Genomic DNA, 14,851 nt, shown 5'->3' on the forward strand with positions numbered 1-14,851 from the left:
TTTTTTTTTTTTTTTTTTTTAAACCAAGTTTTGCTTTTGTCGCCCAGGTTGGAATGCAATTGTGTAATCTTGGCTCACTGTAACCTCCACCTCCTGGGTTCAAGCAATTCTCCTGCCTCAGCCTCCCAAGTAGCTGGGATTACAGGCACCCACCACCAGGCTCAGCTAATTTTTGTAACTTTAGTAGAGACAGGGTTTTGCCATGTTGGCTAGGTTAGTCTCAAACTCCTGACCTCAGGTGATCTACCTGCCTCAGCCTCCCAAAGTGCTGGGATTACAGGCATGAGACACTGTGCCTGGCCCCCTGCCCTGCTTCTGCTTTATGTTTTCTCTCTTTCTCTTCATCTCTGTCTCTCTTTCTGTTTCTCAAGTTTGCGTTTTTGTCACAGCCTCGGTTTCTCTCTTTGATCTCTGCTTCTGTTTTTTCTTTCTCACTCTCTGTGTCTATGTTCTTTACTATTTGACTTTCTCTGTCTTCTTTTCTTTTAGAATTCTCTGCAGCAAAAATAACTTGAGTTTAGAGTCAGAGAGGTCCAAGTAAAATCTCCAAATCCACTTTAATGTCCTTATCCACAAATATAAAAGAGAAAAAGTATGGTCTGTCTACTTGAAGGTTCAATATGAAGATGAAATAAGACATAGCATGTAAAGGTGTCACCAAAAAAGAGTACAGTCATTTCCTGTTAAATCAATTTCCCCTTTCCTTCCTTTCTTCTTAAAAGTTCTTTTGTTTGTTTGTTTCTCTGTTTGCTTTTAAGACAAAGTCTCGCTCTGTCATCCAGGCTGGAGAGCAGTGGCACGATCTCAGCTCCCTGCAACCTCCGCCTTTTGGGTTCAAGCGATTCTCCTGCCTCCGCCTCCTGAGTAGCTGGGACTGCAGGCACATACCACCATGCCTGGCTATTTTTCTATTTTTTAGTAGAGATGAGGTTTCACCATGCTGGCCAAGCTGGTCTCAAACTCCTGGCCTCAAGTGATTGATTTGCCTCCCTCAGCCTCCCAAAGATTGAGATAACATGCATAAGCCACTGCACCCAGCCTTTCTTAGAGTTTTTAAACTTCCCTTCTTTCTCTTCCCTTGTCTTCCCTTCCATTCACTCCACTGTCTTTGCCCCACTCTCAAACAAGTGCACACACTAAAGCCCCCACTTTTCCAGCAATGATTTAATAGAAGAACAGTGCAGGTTCCCATTACCAAGGCTCTCATTCTTTTACAAAACATTTTTACAGTACATTTCCTGGGATATAATGGGGAATCATTATGAATAATTAAAATTAAGCAAAGTGTGTCTAAGCAGCCTGTATCAGGCTTCACTGCAGAGTCAGACTTCATTGTTAGGTTCATTTTCAGCCATTGGAGAGTGTGATGGGTTGTTCACACCACACTGGGTAAGGTCACCTGACCTTACCTGAGTTGTGTGGGACATTTTGAATTCTGGATGCCCTGTCCAAAGGAAGAGTGCTGGTGTTAGCAACATAAATCCATACCCCAACTGCCCATCACATACTCCCATTTTCTGGTAGAAACATAAACCATCTAGTGAAATTTTAATTAAGAGACCATTCAACATTGTAGCCAAAAGGCAGGGACATAAGAGACCATTCAGTACTGTAGCCAAAAGGTGGGGACACACACACACACACACACACACACAAACACATACTCCTCCTTCTATTCAGAGGCCTTTAGTCATCCCCACTGAATCAAATGCTGCCTTCGGTCAAGCAAAAGGAGAGAGGACAGTGCGCTGCAATGGGCAAGCTCCCTACAGGCAGTATCAAATAACCAGAAAAGGCAAGTGCTACTGCTAAGTGCTGTGTTTTAAATGGTTTCCTAGAGGTCCTTTCTGCACAGAAATCTGTCATCATGCCTTCCATTTCATCACGATTAAGTCTTTTGTGTGTTAAGTATTGCCAGCTTTGGGGGGTTCTTTTTGTCCCTGATTCAATAATTTCCATATGTTGAACGCATGTATTTTCCATATAATGTAGCAGGTACTTTGTACTCATAATAATTGTCACAATAACTTAACAAAGGTGAACACTTCTCCATCTTATTTAAAAAAGCAGGAAATTGAGGCTTGGAGATATTAAGTGATTTGCTCAAAATTATGCTAATAGTCAGGGGCAGAGCCCCTGCTCAGCCTCTACCAGTGGTTTTCCCATTGCATTCAGGGCAAGATTTCAGCCCTGGTCTGTCTGATTTCAGTCCTAGGCTCTTTCCATGTTGCCCTGACTGCCTCTCTATAAAACAAAACAGAGCCCAGCATTCATGCAGCTTGATCATGAGCTCTTGGAAAGGGCCAATGGTGTCTCTTTTGCTTCTCTCCCCAATGACTGACTCAATCTTCAGGCTCAGTTGATGTCTATGAAACAAAGACATTAATGAAACTTAAGAGGAACTCACATACCCCAGATCCTCTGCACTGAAACACTTATTTCTATGAATGAGTGTACCTGAGCACATCCCTGCAAGACAAGACCAGAAAAGTAATGGCAGAAACCAGTACCATCTTCACATGTGGCAAGAGGCCATGCAAAAGGTAATGGCTCAAGTTTGGAGTTGGGAGGATGGGGGTTTACATCCCAAGGATAAAATATTTTGACTGCTTAATATGTTCTCAAGAGGAATGAAATTAAGCACCATTATGGTAGTGTGGCAACCTCCTCTCTGCCACTAAGTTACTGAATTACTAAATGAACCCTCCCAAAACCTCAAGCTATCAGGTGTAGAAGGAAGCCTTGGGCCAGACAATCTGTAGGGCTCCTCCCACCCTGGAGACTTTTGTTCTATGCCCCCACAGTGCCCAGCCCTACTTGTCATCTCAGCAGAGTCTTTAAAGGCTTCTCAGGAGAAGGGGTAGAGAGGCAAGTGTCATTAATTGATACTTTTCCCCTCCACATTTAAGAGGGCATTTAGAATTGTGTAAGGACAGGGTTTTCATCTAAGAATGAGTGCCTCCTTGAAGTTTTTGCCTGAGGCACCTCATTCAGTTCATTCTGCACCCAGCCCTGCCTCACAAAAGGATCAGCAAAGCTCTATTCACCCTCTCACTTGTATCACATGCCCGCTTCAGTGTTTCTCTTCTCCTTTCATCCCAAGTTGGTGTTGTCACCTCCTCGGTCCTATCTTTAGAGATGGTGTAAAAACTGGGTCTTGAGCTCAAACACATGTGGGACACACAATGAGCAGATTCCTCAACTCTGATGTCAAAGCATGAAATCAGCTCACCAGAATCTCCCTGGGCCAGAGACAGCAGCTTCTTTGTCTAACTAACTCCGATACTGAGCACAATGCCTGGCACATAAGTGATGCACACTAAATTGCAAAGAATGAAATGCAATATCTGGATTCTGAATGCTTCTTTCTGCCTTGGCTTTTCCCACCCCAATCCAATCCACCACCACCTCTGGCCTGGATTATCACATCAGTCCTCCCATTAGTCTCCCTTCCAACATGTTTACCTCCGTTCCTACAGATGTTTCCTAAATAGAGATGCCAGAGAGATACTCTTAAAATAGAAGTTAGATGATGTCACCCCTCTGCTAAGACTTCTCCAGTGATTCCCCATTGCATTCAGGGCAAATGAAAATGCTAACGCTTTTGCACCGTTCTGCAAGGCCCACCCAGGGATTCTGGTCCTCTGACGACTCTGTGATCCCATCTCCTAATACCCTTCTAGTACCCAGTTCAACCTAGCACATTAGCCTCTATGATCGTCCTCAAATATGCAAGGCACAATCACCCCTCTGAGCCTTTGCACAGGCTGCCCCTTTACCTACACCATGCTTTCCCCAGATATCCACAAGGCCTGCTTTGCTCCCACACCTTTTCAGTTGTGCTTGTCTTGAACAGTCTGCTCAAATTTGCAACCATTTCTGCAATATGTACAGCCCCCTCTTTCTGCAGGCTTCTCACACACACCCCTCAACTTCTAACATGTGATATACTTTATCACATGTTATTCACTATAGTTTTATTACTATGTATAGTATATATAGCAATACAATTTCATTACTATAGATACTATCTATAGTAATAAAATATGTGCTACTATACATAGTATCTATATAAACTATATAGTAATAAAATATATAAATTACTGTATTTAGTATATATGGTAATAAAATATATTTAGTAAATAACATGATAAAGTGTATCACATATTATATATAGTACATTATATATTTCTACATATTCATATACTGTATAAATGTATATATGTATAAATTTATATACTGTGTAAATATATATAGTGTATATGTATATATAGTATAATGTATAAATGTATATATAGTAAATATGTATATATAACACTTTATAGATGTACATATGTACTATATATAATGTACTATATATAGGGTACTATATATAGTATGTACATGAGAGAGATATATATATATTTTTAACTATATTACTACATATATTTTAACTCTGTGCCTGTCCCCTGCCCCACAAGAATGTAAGTTACATGATGGTAGAGATTTTTTTGTTTTGTTTTGTTTCTTCTGTCGGAGCCTTACATCCTGCTTAAATTAGGTGCTTGATAAATATATACTGAACGTTGAATGAACAAATACATGAATGAATGAATAAATACCAAAGCCATTTTTTCAACTTGGACATCAAAGCATTAAAGGAATTCAACAGACCAGGAATTGGCAAAATTTTTCTGTAAAGAGCCAACTGACAAATATTTTCAGGTTTACAAGCCATAGGGTTGTGACTACTCAATTCTGATGTTGTAGCACAAAAGCTGTCATGGACAATATGTAAGCTAATGAGCATGGCTGTGTTTAAATAAAAATTAATTTACAAAAAACCAGCAGTTGTCCTGCAGGCTATAGTTTGCTGACTTCTGCATTGGACTAAACACTCTTAGATAAGGCAGTGGGTCTGAATTTTCTTCCTGTTGAATATCAGTACATAGACACAGCACAATGTCTTACACAGCATTGCCACTCAATAACAATTTTGAATGAAATGAAACATATATGAAATGTAGTTCTGCTCTTCACTCTGTCACAGCGCTGCCTAAGTGAGCTTGTTGCAACAATGGAAATGCTCTATATCTCTCCAATATGAAAGCCACCAGCCACATGTGACTGCTGAGCACTTCAAATATGGTGAATGCGACGGAGGAGCTAAATTTTACATTTTATTTCATTTTAATTAGTTTACATTTTAATTTAAATGGCCAAAAATGGCCAATAGCTACTGGACTGGACAGTGGAGTTCTATCACAATAATTATTTTGCTTCATGATTCAGTTCTATTATCTTCCACCCCCACCAGAGGAAGCTTTCCCTAATTGCTAAGGCTCACAATAACTGACCTTTTTTTAGGATATATTCATTTCACTCAATCCATGTTTTAGTCACAGCTATGGTAATACCGAATGTTTGTTGAGCTTTAACTACCAGGTATCGTGCTCAGTGCATAATACACTTTATCTAGCTCAGTCCTCATAATTACCCTCCAAGGTCTGCCATGTTGATAATCTTTCCCCTGTTTTACCTTTGGGAAAAACAGAAGTGTAGGAAGGGTCAGCAAAGTGTCCAAAGTCGTGCAGGACCTAAGTGGGCTGGGATTTGAATTTTCATCCATTTGAATCCAGAGTGCAAGTTCTTGACCACCACAGATGCTTATTAAGTGTAAACACTTGTGTTAATCCACATTTCATGGGTGCACATGTTATCTATCCTTCAAGAGATCAGGAATCAGTGGTTTTCTTCATTCTACATATTTCAAAGCCAGAATACTGGCTTTCAGTAAAGATTTTCAGTACACAGAATTTCAGAGCTGGAGAGTACGCAGGGAAAATCTAATGGAAATGCCCTTTGTATTATAAATACAGAATTTGAGGCTCATAGGGAAAAGGGGACTTGTCAAAGGTCATACCATGGGTAAACTACAAAGCTGGGATTAGAGGCCATGGAGTTTTTCTCTGAATTCAGTATTTCATCTTTCATGCGCTCATTCCACCACTCATTTTTAAACATCAACAGTGTGTTGCACGATGGGTTGGGAATGAGGAAAAAGCAGTGGATAATGCAGACACAATCTCTGCCTTTATAAGGCACACAGTTTTTTAGATAGCTAGTAATTGAACACAGAATGACACACATACATGTATCATTCAAGGTTGTAATTATGCGCTGATGGCATAGGGTTGTAGTTCAGAGGGTAAATTCTGAGGCCAGACTTGTAGGATTCAAATCTAGACACTATCACTTCCTAAATGACTTCAGGAAAAATCCATTAACTGTGATTTAGTTTCTCACCTGTAAAATGAGACAATAACACTATTTCATTACATTAATCCTAAGGCACGCAACTTCTCACATTTTATTTTTATTTTCATTTTTAATTTATTTTTATTTTTATTTTTTAGAGTCTCACTGTGTAACCCAGGTTGGATTGCAATGGTGCGATCATAGCTCACTGACACTTTGAACTCCTAGGCCCAAGTGCTCTGCCCACCTCAGCCTCCAAGTGGTTAGGACTACAGTTGCATGCCACCATGCCTGGCTAATTTTCTTAAATTATTTTAGAGACAGGGTCTCACTATGTTTCCCAGGCTGGTCTTGAACTCCTGGCCTTAAGTGATCCTCCAACTTTGACCTCCCAAAGTGCTGGATCACAGGTGTGAGCCACCACACCCAGCCCCCATATTTTAATATTCCTGAAATGAGGACTTAGCTGATAATTATTAGTATAGTATGGTATAGTATGGTTATTATTATTGGCAGCATTTTTTCTTAGTGGTACATAAACTATATATATGTGTGTGTCTTAACTTATTTTAAATATAATCGCATCTACCTCACATGGTTATTGAGAGATTAAATGAGATAATATATGTAAAGGCTTTGAAGAGTGACTGACACAGTTGCCACTGTATAAATGTGCACCATTATTACTATTTACTATAAAGGAAAAGTAGAGAGCACTAATGGAGCATAACACATTGGGGAAATAAACTAGTATAGAAAGTCACTTCCTTGAGGAAGTGACATTTTAAGTTGAAACAAGAAGGATAAGGAGGAGTGAACCAACTACAGAATACAGTTTATAAGAAGTGGGGCTGGATGAGGAACAGATTGTCCCATGAAGAAGAAACAGCACCATCACTAATGCAATTACATTGGCTAGAAGAAATGACTCACCATTAACAAATATGGAACTCTTTACAACATGGCTTTATATCCTACTAACACTCTCAATTCCAACCTAGGCTTCATTATCATCTTTTTTCCCATACATTTGTTTATTGATAATATATTTATTATAAGGTTTTACATATATATTTAGAACTTTCCTGGATTTATTTTTTAAATAGTAGGACATATGCCATGTTTAGAAAACCAATACATTTTTTAACACAGTTTTTGGATAAAATTAAATATATTCTCTAATTTAAATGTCAGTAGATTGTATTTATGATGTTAAAATCTGGTCTTAAAAGCTGAGCACTTCCCTTTTTTTGTACGTATAATCATCAGAAATACCTTAGGCTACTTCTTCCTATATGCAGCTTTGTGGCGTGAGATTTCAGATCTCTGACAACCTTTTGCTTTCAAGTTCAGAAGCAAAGGTTGCCTTGGACTTTCAATGGGACTGGCAAGTTCCCAATAAGAAAAAGTTTTCGTAGTCTCTTTTGTAGTTTACCCTAACCTTCTTGACCTTCTAAATTTTTGAACAGTCAGGCCTGTTGCTTGCTTTGCAGGCTCCCTGAAATTTTATGACCTCATCCTAGACACAGATTGTCCTTTCTTAAAAGACCTTAAACATCTTCTACAACATAACATTTTACAACACATTTAAACCAAATATATCAAGACTACCAAACAGAGATAAAAAGTAGTTTCCCTACAACTCATACATGCTGTCACACAGTTTTTCTACCTCTCAGTTCTGTATTGTTTCCTTGCCCTCAATTCAATTCAGTATTTTTATTTTTTTCAAGTCAACTTATTCTGTAAATTATTTGTCCAAAGGATTCATGCCTGCCTCTGAGAATTCTATACAAATACCTATCAAAGGGGGAATCCCAGAATGCCTCTCTTTTCTCAATGCTAAGCAAATTTCCTCACATGCCAACTCCTTAAAACAGTAGCTTGGCCAAATCCCAGCAGTGATACTTAGTAAATATATGACCTTGAGAATGTCAATCAACTGCTTTAAGACACAGCTACTTGTATCGAAGCAACAATAACTACCTAGAAGTGTTATTATAATAACTGAGAATAGCTATATAAAGTCTTTGCATGGTGTTTGGTACACAATAAGTGCCTAATAATTTTAGATGTTGTTATTGTCACTTCAGTGTTCATGTACTTCTTGATATCTCACCAAAATTCCATTATATCTCTTTTGACTATAAGCTGTATTTGGTTGTTGTCTTAACACTCCATCTGCTACATATAGATAATGAATCTGCATTAAATGGATTAATCTGATGAGAGAAATGGGATTTATGAGTTACTGACTTGTTTCATGGAATGTAAGCAGAAAACTTTGGTTTCTTGTTGTTCTTTCAATTACTTCTGTTGGAAAAGATTTTTAAAAGCTTAATTCCATTATCTTTCATGCCAGAATAACAAGGTATCATGTTAATTAATCGATAATGAATTCAGATGAGTTCTGTTTAATTCACGTTCTAGTAAAGTTCATGACAAATGAGTGGTGAGTTGGAGAGCAATATGGGTTCTGAGGATCAGAGAGACTCATTTCATGGAGGATATGCCCAGCTGAGGCTCTCTGGAATAGCAGCATGGTTAAACAAGGACTAATTCTAAACGTATAAAGGGAAGAGTTTACCTTATTTGAGTTCAGAAAAGACCAGTGCTGCCCAAGCAGGGGAGAAGGTGAGTTTCAGAAAAGGATTAGGTATCACTGAGAAAGTGTTAATTTAGCAAACACACACTTTAGCCAGAGTGATGTCAGCACCCTGAGAACTCTCCATGGTGCTGACACAAGAAGCCTACACCTTACTCATTGAACAAGCCTTGACACTTTAGCAGCTGAAACTTGATTTCCATCCATCCATCCATCCATTCATCCATCCAAGAAAAGATGTATTGATACAGGAACTGTTTCATTTCCAGATACAGCAATAAACAAGGTGAGCAAAGACCAAGTCTTTCTATAATGTATATACTCATATACAAATGTCCCCTCTTCAGTCTGCCAGAAAGTTGGTTCTCTATAGACAAATATCAGCATATTTTACTGTGGCTTTTACCTACTTATTACCATACTTCACTATATATGCTCTACCACCTAGAAAGTCCTAAGGATACCATTTCCTTCAAAACAGGGAATTTCTCCATCACTGTAGATTCTTGGAATTTATAGCTCCATAAAAATCCTGTATCCCTTTAAACTTTAGTAACATAGAGCTCAGCAAATACCAGAAACAATCTGTAAGCATTAGAAATATTTAGTACAATATAAGATTGCTATATGACATAACCACATACAGTATATTCTCATTTCATATCCTACTACAAATGAAAAGTAACTGCTGAAGACATGGAAATAAACTGAATGTAATGGTGAACATGACTGAAGTTCATATCAACCGTGGAAAGAAAATTCAATTTGTATAAATGCCATTTACAAGTTGTTTCAATCATATGTACATGCTAAGTTATTAGTGCTTAAAAGGTCATAGAAACATAGATTTTGAGCTGGAAAATATCCTAGAAATTATTTAGACTTTTAATTTGTATCATGCCACTAATTTATGGTGTGACACACGGAAATGTGCTTAGCCTTGGTGGCTCTTGATCTCCTCATTTAATTACACTAGATGGCTAGGAACTCTTCTTGCACTAAAAGTATGTTCCCACTCATTGCTTTGTTGAAGAAAAGGAATCTGAAGTTCATGGTGTGGCATACTCAAGGTCAAATGGCAAATTTGTGGCAAAGTTGACATTAGGATTGAAGGTTGAAGGTTAATAATTATTTTCTTTTTTCTTTCTTTCCTCTTTCTTTTCTTTCTTTCTCTCTCTCCTTCTTTCCTTCCTTCCTTTCTTTCTCCTTCCTTCCTTCCTTCCTCCCTCCCTCCCTCCCTCCCTCCCTCTCTCTCTCTCTCTCTCCTCTCTCCTCTCTCCTCTCTCTCTCTTCCTTTCTTTCTCGCAGAGTCTCATTCTGTCACCCAGGCTGGAGTGCCCTGGTGCAATCTCAGCTCACTGCAACCTTCACCTCTCAGGCTCAATCAATTCTTGTGCCTCAGCCTCCCAAAGAGCTGGGATTACGGGCATGTATCACCATGCTCAGCTAATTTTTGTATTTTTAGTAGAGACAGAGTTTCACAGTGTTGGCCAGGCTGGTCTCGAACTCCTGGCCTTAAGTGATCCACCTGCCTTGGCATCCCAAAGTGCTGGGATTACAGGCATGAGCCACCATGCCTGGCCAGTAATTTTTTTCACTGCCAATGTTCAGAAGTCACACAAGGACTAAATAAAAGTTCAGCAGATAGGAATGTCTAGCTTACTCTAAATTCCTCCTTCAGCTGGTTAGCTACTGCAGGGCAGAGATGATATCATATTTTCTTCTCACATAATCTAATGCTATGCACATTGTTGGATTAAACAGCTCATGAAATATTTATTGAACTAGTAAGTGAAGATACACATGACTGAATAACTGATTATAAAAATAAGAGAAAACCTTGTATTTGGTTTCCACCATATATTATCCACTGCACCAGTGAATTTTAAATTTTACTTTTCATCTCATCCTTACAACAACTCTAAAAAGTTGAAATTATTCTTCTCATTTTTAGTTATAAAAAATGAGGCTTGAATATGTTAAATGACTTACCCAGCTCCCTACAACCAGGAAACAGAGAAGAGAGAATTTAAACCTGGCTGTGTCTGACTCAGGAAGATATTCCAATTCTCCTCTGGTTCACTAAGTGCTTGAATGAATGAATAAACATATGAAAGAATGAGTTAGTGTTCTGCTGTCATTTGCTTCATGTGTTGTAGACCATATTGTCAAAGGTTTTATTTACAGAACTTGGTGTGATGCCACAGATGTGCAGAACTTTAATAAAGCTGTTTCACAATAAGACATTACCACACTGATATCCTTGAGAGTCAAAGCCTAATGATTTCAACTGTTTGGTGTTGCATTTTATTGGACCAGAGCAAGTAGTCCTTGGATGTTCACTTTCTGTCCTCAGAGAGATGAAGATAATGGTAGTCTATCCTGGGAAGGAGCACAATGTCACTCTGGTGACATGTTCAGGTCTCCACTAGCCACTTTTTTGCCTTGGTCTTTCATTGGTTTGTTCTCATCTCATCCAGTGTTGTGCTGTTAAATGTTTAATGATTGTCTTTCTGAAAAAAAAAATAAACTAGATTTTGTTGCATTTACCAATTGTGTTGGTGTAAACATCCTCACCACAGCATATTTTCAGGCTATCAACATGCCATCACTGAACAAAGAGTTGGGAAAAGATGTTAACAGTCAACTCTTATGATGCCACGTGAGCTGGCCCCAGCACATCACGGATCTAATTCCATAGTCATCCCTGTGGGTGGTACTAATTGTTGAAATCCCTGGAAAAACACACCGGAGATGGGCTGTGGCATGCAGCCAGGAAAACTTGGCCAGGTTCATGTGTGCACCAAGACAATTATATAAATGTTTCAGCTGTAGCATCTTCTCCACTTTCCTCCTCCTTCCCTGTCACTTGGGAGAAACAATTCTTCTTATCAACACATCCAGAAAAGCTTTAGGGAATGATAACCAACGCTTCGACTCCATAACTCTGTTCAGCTCTACAGATTTGACTCACAAAGGAGAGCCTTCTTTAAAAGAAGCTAAGCTACTTTTGACATATCCAGATCTAAATGTATATAGGGCTTCAGGGTTTAGTTTTTCCATGACTTTCCCCAAATTCTAATTCCTGATGGGAAGCAAAGAGTGGAGAAAGTTCTAATTGTTCTTTTAGGGAGTTAGATGCTCTCCAAAACAGGTGGACCCATCTACTTGTGAGAACAGATGTTCTCAAAGTCTTTGGACACTTACCTTTTAAAGACTTCTCTTCATATTACCTTCCCAACCTCATCCCCTGCCACTCTCCCAGTGCTCTGCCTGCACCTCATTCTCCAGATGGCAGCACAACTAAATTGCTCTCTGGGTCCTAGAATCATTCTAAACTTTTCTCTTTTTCAAAAAATCAAGTTCCCTCTGCTAAAGCACCCTCCATACTCATAGTCCCTACAAAAACTTACAAAGCTGAGCTAAAAGGTCATCTTCTCCATGACGTATCTCCTGAAATCCCCAACTAGAATACATTTCTCCCCGTTCTTCAGGCTTGAGGCACTTTGTTAATGCATTGTTCTTGATTTATACTACACTGTGTTTTTGATAATAGCTATATATGAGCAGATTCTTTTTATGCCTGTGAGAATGTAAAATCCATGAAGGCAAGAACATTGTGCAATTTGTCTGTGATTTCCCATAATACTTAACACACTGACTTACGAGTTGCAGAATTAAGAAAATCTTGCTTGAATTGAATCTAATGAATTGAACTAAATTTTACAAAGTAGATCTGAGTTAAGCCCCATGAAAACATATTTAGGGATCTTATGTTCCTATTTCTATTTTCCACCTGTAGACAGTCCTATCCATTTATGCCTTGAGTGACTTATAAGAGAAAGGTGCTTTGCTGGGCATTGCGGTGGAAAGAATATAGGAATAGATATGATCTCTGGCCCTAAGGAATCTACTTTCTAGCAGGGGAGATAAACTTTCAATCATTAACTCAAGTTTTAATCTGGTTTTTAGTCAACAAAGAACTCTGATGATTCTGTAGAAGAAGTCATCCATTCTACTGAGAAGAAGTAAGAAGAAATTAAATGAGTAGGATTGTGGAAGGTAGATGATTAAAGGGTGGGAGGCATTTCAGGTGGAGAGAAGAGCTGAACTCTAGTGAAAAGGTAAAACTTTACATGGGGATGTTTGGGGAATAATTGTGATTATAAGCAGAGTAAGCAATGGAAAGAGGCATGCTGCTGGAGATGTGTTGGAATAAGAGAGTAAGACCAGGGTATCCTAGAATTCAGATACCTGGATGCTGCACAGTTGTTGGTGATCCAGTTTTTCTAGATCTGCCAAATATTTAACTTGAGTTCTTATGTAAGTGAATAAAAGGGGAACAACTAGAATTGGTATATACAATTGTTTCAAGAAGCATCGGGAGGAAAATTCCCTTCTTCCTTCCTTCTTGTATTATTCTTTGTCTCTTAACTACATGTCAGGCATTATGCTGAATTTTAAAGATAGCAAGAAAAGTGAAACAGACATCTTGAACCTCCCTCCTTGCTCCAACGAAGTTTACAGTCTGGTGATAGTTCCAGACAAGGAAAGAACAATGACTTTGTAGAGGAACAAGGCCATGACATATGGAAGCACAGAAGGCTATGACAGTAGGTGGGAGGGCCCATTCGTCTGTTCAGGGTTAGGGGGAGGGGGTCAGGAATGCCACCTGTGGGAGGAAAGGTGTTTGGGCTGAAAGTGTAGGAAATAAAAAGAAGCCCCTGCTCTCCCATTAAAAGGAAAAAGACATTTTCAAGGGGAAGAAACAGCCTGTGAAAGGGATAGAGGCATGTGAGGGCATGGTGCCTTCAGCGAACCTGCACATGGGTGGTATGCCTAGAACCCAGGACACGAGGCGAATAGAGGCAGAAGATGAGGTGATAGAAATAAACACAGTTTTGTCAAGACAATTAAACTAATAAAATTGGCAACTGAGTCATCCCCCATCTCTTGTCTCCTGTGACCCAGGGACAGAAGATTGCCTTCCTGACTCAGGATCTGTAAGTATTTAATCTTTGAACTTGTTTCCTACGGTTGTGTTTAATTGAATCTGTGCCTTCTGTTTGAAGGAGCAGGGGCTATCCTAAGCCCTGGATGCTGGGGAGAACACAAGGGCAGGCTCCCAGCACATGAATGATGGTCAGGCAGGCATTAATTGTGCACAGGTTAGATAAACCACCAAGGGTGGCAGCCAGTGTAATCAAGCTTCCTGTGTGAGAAGTTCACAGGATCACAGGTGATCTCCTGGGTCACCATCAGACAACCAGATCTTAGGCTGCCCACCAGGTAAAAGAAGCATCCCGTGAAGGGCACACTGTAAACACCCACACCCAGCCCCACTTTATTTCCCATTTGGGAAGGGTTGCTAGACGTTCTACTACTGGAATCTCAATTTAGCTGGGGGTTCTTAGATCAGGACCCAAATGCCCATTCTCTGTTGATGTTTAGTAGTCATCTTGAACTTACACCCAAAACAGCACTCTTTGTCTTCCTCACCCAACCCTGACCTTCCCGCGGCATCCCCTGACTCAGTTAATAATAACTCAATGTGTTCCATTGTTCAGACTGAAAAATTTGGAATAATCTTTGACTCCACTCTATTTTTTGCATTCTATTCTCAGCAATAAATTCCGTTGAGCGTATACTCTTAAATATATCCAGAATCTGATCACTGTTTATCATCTTCGTCTCTTACCTCTATGGTCCAAGCCACTACCAACCTTTGACTAGATTAGAGTAACAGGACCTTTGAACACTCCTGAATCAATTCACTACACAGCAGCCAGAGTGGTCCTACTCAAATGCAGGTCACAGCATGTTGCTTCTGTACTGAGAATCTCCCAAAGACTGTCCATCTTCCTCAGAGTAGAATCTGAAGTTCATATTATCCTATACAAGGCCCTGAGGACCACCATGCCCAAAACTTCTTCTTCTCAGTTTTATTCTCCTACTCCCCTTCTTTCTCACTCTCCATCTTGGCCCCACTGCCAGTGCTAAATAAGCAGC

The 14,851-nt window shown here is 39.4% G+C and overlaps 1 protein-coding gene across 11 annotated transcripts in view; it reads right to left on the reverse strand.

Annotated features, from left to right (window-relative positions):
• Positions 1–14,851, reverse strand: part of LOC105487111 (astrotactin 2) — a 995,255-nt gene that overhangs the window by 563,262 nt on the left and 417,142 nt on the right. The gene's annotated exons all lie outside the window — the stretch shown is intronic.

This window comes from Macaca nemestrina, chromosome 14 (assembly GCF_043159975.1).
Source record: "Macaca nemestrina isolate mMacNem1 chromosome 14, mMacNem.hap1, whole genome shotgun sequence".
Taxonomy (NCBI): Eukaryota; Metazoa; Chordata; class Mammalia; order Primates; family Cercopithecidae; genus Macaca; species Macaca nemestrina.